This window comes from Bidens hawaiensis, unplaced genomic scaffold (assembly GCF_021521415.1).
Source record: "Bidens hawaiensis isolate Kalapana, Puna unplaced genomic scaffold, B.hawaiensis_p1.1 tig00039536_1, whole genome shotgun sequence".
Classification (NCBI taxonomy): Eukaryota; Viridiplantae; Streptophyta; class Magnoliopsida; order Asterales; family Asteraceae; genus Bidens; species Bidens hawaiensis.
In genome coordinates this window covers 139,726-147,659 of record NW_027496952.1, presented here as the reverse complement: position 1 = coordinate 147,659, position 7,934 = coordinate 139,726, and the positions used below count along the sequence as shown (strand labels likewise).

The window sequence follows — 7,934 nt, the reverse complement described above, 5'->3', positions numbered from 1 at the left end:
GCTTCCAGAAAGTGTTTGGGTCCATGTCAGTTATTTGTTGGAGTATCTTGATGTGTTCAAAACCGCAACAACTAAGTTATCGGGAGTTTATGTCAAGGATATTGTGCACATAATGACTCTCCCGCTACCGCTTTCTTACTATCCAAACTTTTTTTCTCACGACAATACTTATTGGTATGCTTGTGTAAGGTGGAGTTCGACCCCGCTTTCAAAAACTTCGAGCAGTACTAGCACCGAGCCATCTCTTGTGAGTCGGTCATGACACACAAATCGTAATGAACCCAAACATCGGGCCATCATGTTGTTTCGATCACATAACATCGTCGTTAGTTGCCACTTTTTGTCGGTTTAAGCTTAATTGTGATTTAGAGTGTGTTTTATAGTTTTGAAAGTGGTTTAACTAAGTACACACAACACCTTGCTATTTATAGTATGTGGGTAACATGTTTATAGTTAAAAAACCGGTTCCAACGGTCAAAAACGGCTATATAGCCGTTGGAACCGGTTTCTAACGGCTATATTGTTTAAATTTAAAAAAAAAAACGGTGGAACCGGTTTTTACGTAAAACCCGGTCCCGGTTCCTACCCTAACCGGTTCCACCGGGTTCCCATTTTAGGCCATCGGGTCGGGTCTGGAACCGACCCGGTTCCTGACTGGAACCGGTCCCATTTTGTACCCGGTGTGAAAAAAACCGTATCCGAACCGGTTCCGGGTTTTAAAAATAACCTATTTTGTGCACATGTAGTCGTCGGTCTTTGCTCTGGAATGATCCACGAAAAGCCCAAAATGTGAGGAAGTATGATCAACGTTCCAAGACTCCAAGTGGTAAAATGAGATCAAATACGAGGAATTTAAAAAGTGGATGAGTCTTGTTGGGCCAAGTGCATAAACTTTAGTGAACCAAATTTTTGAGTCAGGCGTGATCTTTATACCACACGAGTTACGGCTGGTAGAGGTTCACAAATCGGGTTTTTCAAATACTTGGTTCTGGGTATAGACCGGGTTCGGATATGATCGGGTATAGAAAAATCGGGTATTAGGAACACCTGGGTCGGTTTCTGGTCCGGGTATTGTCTCTAAAAACCATACCCTACGCATCGGGTTCGGGTCATGTATAAAACCGGGTATTTGAACACCCTATTTTCGGGTATTGAAAAAACCCCATTTTTGGGTTTTTTCGGGTATAGATTGGATTTTTTAAAAGGTTGCACTTTTTAGAGGTATTTTTAATGTATTTATCGAGTATTTAAAATACCTTGTTTCGGGTATTGGAAAAACCCGGTTCCGGGTAGAGGTGCACAAATCGGGTTTTTTCTAATACCCAGGTTCGGGTATGGAACCGGTTTCGGGTATGATCGGGTATTGGAAAATCGGGTATTGAGAGAAAAACTCAACCCTATGCACCCGGGTAGGGTATGATCGGATTCGGGTATAACTAAGTATTGGAACCGAGTGTGTGTTTGGGTATGACTGGGTATCAATACCCATTTTTGAATTTGTAATTTTTTTATTCATTTTAAATTTGTTTAAAATTTAAATTTGCTTTGTAATTTATAAAAATAATTAAACTATATTACAAAACCATAAATCCACTTAAGTACAAATTATTTACTTAATAATATGCATTTAAAAAAAACTTAAACATAAAAGTTGTGAAGTAAACATAAAAGTATACTATAAAAACTCATGTATTATTTCAGGTATTAGAAAATTTGTATCGAGTATAACCGGGTATAGGTATAGGGTATGACTAGTTCCGGGTATTTACGGGTATAAATCGAGTACGGGTATTGAGCTCAAAAGGCATACCCTATTCATACCCTACGGGTAGGGTCGATTTTGGTTTTGGGTATTTTTTCGGGTCCGGTTCCAGGTACGAGTTTTTTGTGCACCTCTAGTTCCGGGTATGGAACCGGTTCGGTTTTCGGGTACAAATCGGGTCCGGCTCGGGTTTTAGTACCGAAATGCATACCCTATCCGTACCCCTACGGGTAGGGTCGGGTACGGGTTCGGATATTAAAAACCCGGGTATAAAAAAACCGGTTTCAGGTTTTTTGTGCAACTCTTAACGGTTGAATTGTCACAGCTGGGGTTTTTTGTGCAACTAACAGTTGAATTGTCACAGCTGGCCGATTGCCCAGCTGAGCAGATCAGGTAGAAGTCGAATCATGATGACCCGAATGTAAAGGGCATGGATCCTAGAAACCCGAATTTGATACCAAATTAAATCACCAAAATCCGTCAGTGTTGATAAATTAGCCGACGCATTCCCAAGTTGGTCATCATAAGAGCAAGGATAGCCAATGTGAGAAATAGCAGGTGAAAGAGAGAGTCGTTGAAAACAAAATTAAATTTCTATCAGAAAGCTGTGAATCGAGTAAAGTGTCCTATAATCTTTGCAGTAAGCTTAGTGAAAGAAGTACTTCAGTCCGGTATAAATAATCATTTTACAACTATTAGAAAATGAAATAACCTAAAGAATTCGTTCTTTGACCATTTGGGTTGGGTTGGGTCATTACATACAAATTGTAATGATACAATCAATGCTACCAACCTCAACTTAAAGCTAAAATACTCCATAACCCAACCAAATGAGGCACTCAGGGCTTCATCTTATCATATACTGTTGGTTTAAGTTTAGGCTTTGTACATGAGTGTTTACAGACCAAATACATAACATAATACATTCATACCCTACCAATTTATCTATACCAAAACTCTTTTAACTTGCATACCGAAAACTTCTTGCTAATCTCATTACTAGCAAGCAAAACATATCAATTAAATAACCAAGACCCAATTTAACCTGATACAAACTTAGATAAACAAATAAACTAAAACCCTGAGAACCTAACCTAACCAAACCGACTTTATCTAATCAGAATTATTCCAACACAACCATCTACTTGTTCGGCAACCATATGCATGCCTTTTGAAAGTAGCATATGATTTTACACATGCGTGTTTGTTTTATATCAAGAGATAACACATGAACCATCAGCAACAAACAGGTTGAGCACATAATATCAATCAGCAATAATAATAAAACAAACCCGGGTTTTCTCAGGATTATTATTGTTACTATTATCACCAAACGCAGATGATCAAGTAAAGAAGCTAAGGTAAGGTGCGTTGCTGGAGAGGCAATGCTCCTAGGGCTTGGCGCTCCACTTTCTCCCTCTCCACCTGTAAATGCAAAAAAAAACGAGAAAAATGTCTCAGACATAACCGCGTTTATCTACTTATTTATATTACTTCTCTCAGTTCTAGATAAAATACCAAATAAAAAGAAGTAGCCCGTTATAATATATAAATACATAGAAATCTAAGCATGATTATAAGCAAACAATTCATAACTTCTTCACCGCTTTGGTTGTTACATATCAGTCATCTATCTCATACAACCCCAAGGTTTCTATAAAAAAAACTTAGATTTTTGTAAAAAAAAATTAGATTTCGAATGGAATTTTATAACAGATAAAGAATTTACATGAAAACATTTCTTGTAAGTTTCAAGCTTTCAATAATCACATACCCATAATAAGACATATATAAGCTTTATATATGGTTTAATACATAGTTATCAAATGCGATAAGCACAAATAAAACGCCCGATTTTTTTTTTAAAAAAAAGCGCACATTAAAAAAACAAAAATTTTAACTTAAATAGAACATCTTATGAGGAACACATACAATCATTCTTCAAATAATTTATAAAACAACCAAAAACCAAAATCCAAAACATGAAGTAGTACCAAGTACATCATAATAACTAGAAAAACCAAAAACCAAAGTCCAAAACATAGAAAAACCAAAATGGTTTTTAATACGCATGGAACATGTTTTTAAATGGAGTTTTAAGGACTCCTAGAGAATAGGAACATGTTTTTAAATGGCATTTAATACGTATGGGGAAGTTTGAGAAAAGATGACTGTGCTTTAAATGACCGTGGCATGCAAATCGCAATTAATGCGCCTGACAATTTAAATGCACTTATACGCAAAAAGCGCTCGCTTTTAATAACTATGGTTTAATATAAAATAACCTCTATGCACAACCTACAGAAGCATAAAATCTCTATAATACACTCAATTTACAACGAACAGAGCTATAGGTACGACAAATAAAATTCAAAAACTAAAGCAAATATGAAATAAAGAAAATAGAAAAAGTTTAGTTTTAAGTGTTAACTTTGACAAAAAAGTATAACATAAAATATGAAAAATGTAAAACAATTAAAATATGAAAAGCTTAGTGTCAACTTTGATAAAAACTATAACATAAAACATGAATGTTTTATTCAGTTAAAAGCATGAACAAAAGTAATCAAGGTAATAAGTAGTTCGTGTAGTACATAAAAGCAACAAGCCATGCACGCTTTTTGAGACCAGGGCCACTCGTTATCTATCTAAGTTAAACACAAGCCTAAACGGTTTCAGCGTTTACTTGAAGCTCAACTAAAAAAAATTCAAGCCTCGTATGGGAAATGAACTTAAACCCTAAATGAGTTATATAACAAATTTTACCATACATAAAGTTGTTAATAAATAAATCAAATAAATATTACTGTTATTCATAAAAATATGATTTATATACACACACGCACACATATATAACACACACAAATAATATAAATAACTAAAGTATAGGGTAAGTGTGTGTCCAAAGGGGACTTCCCACTTTATAATATTAGTAGAAAAAAAACGTACTTGTTTTAGGCTTCAATCAAATGTGGAAGAAATTCCATGTGGCAAAAGCAACACAATGAACTTCCTAAGAGCCTTCCAAGTTTAAATAAAAGCATGCCGATAATACGTACAAATGCATTTCCTAAGACTTCATTTATATATCATGACTAATTCCAAGACTACCGTGGTGGGGAAGAGATGTGTTGCCAAAAGTGATGTTTAGATCAAAGAAAAAATGAGCGGTGAGCGAATAGCATGGTCAATGGTGGGGAGCGAATCATCTTGCAGAAAACTAAGAAAGAAAACTAGTGTTCATATCTTGCATAGTTCTATTGCATCAGATGCAGCAATTGCTTCTCTGCTAAATTAATGTTTGTGGTTTCTTTTGAGGAAGAAAACTATCACCCAATTTGATTTGTAAGTAACTAAAGTAGAAACACGCAAAAATTACAATACAAGAACAAGAGAAAGTGCACGTAAGCTGTATTTGAGAAAAGTCAATAACATAGTGGAGTAGGTTCCACTCTTATTTACAAATACATTATACAAAAATAAAATTATGATAGTAAAATACCTTTGCAGATAGTGATCCCATACTCAAGTAGCTCAACAATGCTATTTAAACAAATAATCCTAAATACCTAAAACTCTAATGAATTGTTCTCATACGTTTTATTTGGAGTTATTTTACGTGTTTAGACATCAATTCCACTAATCCACTCTTTGTGTACACTCTTACGAATCAAAAATGGTCACATATATTATAAACCCCGCCACTAATAATGCCCGTATAACAATGTCATAAGGGTCTTCCCTGTTGCTCCCCTTTTCTTTGATCCATATAGTACTTTCTACAATGGGCGTCTCCCTTAACACTGTAGTCTAGAAATTAGTCATCATCATCGTACTCGGTAAATCCCACCAATAGCAAAGTTATGGTAGGGTCTGAGGAGAGTAAGATGGAGACAGTGAGACCCCTGGCTCGATAGCAGTTTTGCATCAAGCCTTGGACACAAGGCACACAACACTCAACCATTAAGACCCCGACCGATTGGTGTATGTACCCTTGTCTTTCGGCTATCATCGCCACCACATGATATGCCTAATTAACCTTCCGCCACTATTTTATGCTATTTTCACGAAATTAGTAATATAACGTCAAAAGTAGGGCAATTTCACTTTTGCCCACCCAAGGGCCGACACATATATACATTATAGCTAGAATTGGTCAAGATACTAAATCAGCGTTTTAAAAAGGTGTTGGAAAATGCACATGTATGCTTTATTGACAAGATGGTATAATGTAAATCCCTTAACCTAGGTAGCAACTACATGTCTACAATAAAATCTTAGTTCCCAATCTTTAGTTTCTGGTACTTATCTTAGTCTTAAGGGTCCTTTACCATCACAAAGTTAAGATTTCGTTCACATGCATCCTTTTCATGCCTCAAAAACCATAACAGCCTTTAACGTTTATTTTTTTCGAAACCGTCCCCATGTGAAAGGCACACCTCGCTTTTGGGGCCCAAACGCCTAGAACTTTTTAAAATCAAGCTCTGCTTAGCCACTGAGTTCCAAATTTCATAATTGCGACCTTATTATAAAACTATTTTTGCATTACACAAAAGTTAATGATAAAAACAACCTTGTAATTTAGCTAGTAAATCCAACAAATTTGAAAAAGAGAAATGGCATATTGTTACGTGTTTGAATTTGATGGTTACCCTATTGTTCATAGGTATTCTATTAAAGATCCAACTTAAAAGGGACAATCTTGTAAACGGGAGAGAAGTAAACTAAATGGCCGGGTCAATAAAACAATCATTTCATATGTTAAAATGATAAATACTTAAGCGACTAGCATAACAAAATACAGTTACCAGGGCTAGCATGTCACTAAGATAACTCCTGAATGGAGTCTGTTGAGCCTGTGACAAAAACAACACAGTACAATTTGAAAATGCTGCATTAAAACAAATATTTATAACGAGAAAGAAAGTAACCTGAAGTTGTTTGGGAAGGTCCTGGTGCTTCATGGAGAGATCCATGGCGCGCAAGAGGCGCTGGTTTCTAGCGTCGACAACCTCACGAGGCAGCCGACCCAATGCTTCCTTGATATCCAACGACTCCATTGGATCCAACAAATCATCATATCGCAAACCTTTTATTTATTTATTTTAAATACATACCCACATTCAGCAAATTATTTATTTATTTACAAAAGAGAAAAAAAAAGACTGACCGTATTTTCGAAGATGGTTTTCTTGTGAAGAGCTGCGAACCAGTTTGTCTTGGGATCTAAGATCGCTTTCACCACTTTAGACGAAGACGCCATTGAATTGAATTGAATTGAATTATCAGATCTAGAATTCTTTAAAGACTACTCGACTGAAAGGAAGTAAGCAAGCAAGGTTATGATTTGTGAGATTGATAGATACTCCTTCGTCCAGGCCCATTTCATTCTATAAGCCCCCAAATGCTCTACCAACCTCCTCTTTTATTTCTTTTTTTTCTTCTTCACAACCATTTTCCTTTTCTAAACCACAGACTTTTCAATTATTAATGTTTTTAAGGCTTTCTTGACAAACAACTAGATAATGTTTTAAAAACCGATTTTTTACTCGTACTAGATTTGACTGAAAAATGCCTTTGTTTACCCTGTAATTGCATATCAACGCAACTTCAACTCAAAAGTACATGATTCTATAGCAATAAATACTACAAAAAATTAATTCATAATATATAATGTAAAGGAAAGCTTAAAAATCCTACTTGTCGCGATGTGGTCGCTCCCCCTTTTTTGGAGTCATCGGATTTGCTTGATTTTTAAATGGTGAGCTCTCATTGATTTAACCCAGTTTTGACCCGTTTAGCCTTTAAACGGGTTATAATATCCCTTATTTAATATCTCTTTATCAAACCAATTAATTGTTCTTGCCATACGCGTAGTTCTATATTTGTAACATGATAATCGAGGCTTTCAACACCATCAAATCATATTCCCTTTCTTCCCCATCATCGTTTTTACACGGGTCAAACATTTTCAATACAATACCATATAACCTTATTTGTGAAACCCTAACTTCACTAGACCCTTTTTGCAATCGATTATCATGCTTGAAAGGTAACCCTAAAACTATTGACTCACCTTCAATGTCGAACAATTCTTAACCATCATTTGATTTTTAGTTTTGATAATTATACAACTTGCTATGTTCATCTAAATCAACGTACACACAACAAC

At 35.6% G+C, this 7,934-nt stretch overlaps 1 pseudogene across 1 annotated transcript; it reads right to left on the bottom strand.

Moving 5' to 3' along the window:
* Positions 1–2,837: 2,837 nt before the first annotated feature.
* LOC143591303 (cytochrome b-c1 complex subunit 7-1, mitochondrial-like) lies at positions 2,838–7,025 on the bottom strand (annotated as a pseudogene). The gene is made up of 4 exons (XR_013145639.1): positions 6,933–7,025; positions 6,694–6,851; positions 6,571–6,618; positions 2,838–3,187 (listed from the first exon to the last, which is right to left on the bottom strand). The product of XR_013145639.1 is annotated as a cytochrome b-c1 complex subunit 7-1, mitochondrial-like (transcript).
* Positions 7,026–7,934: the final 909 nt, after the last annotated feature.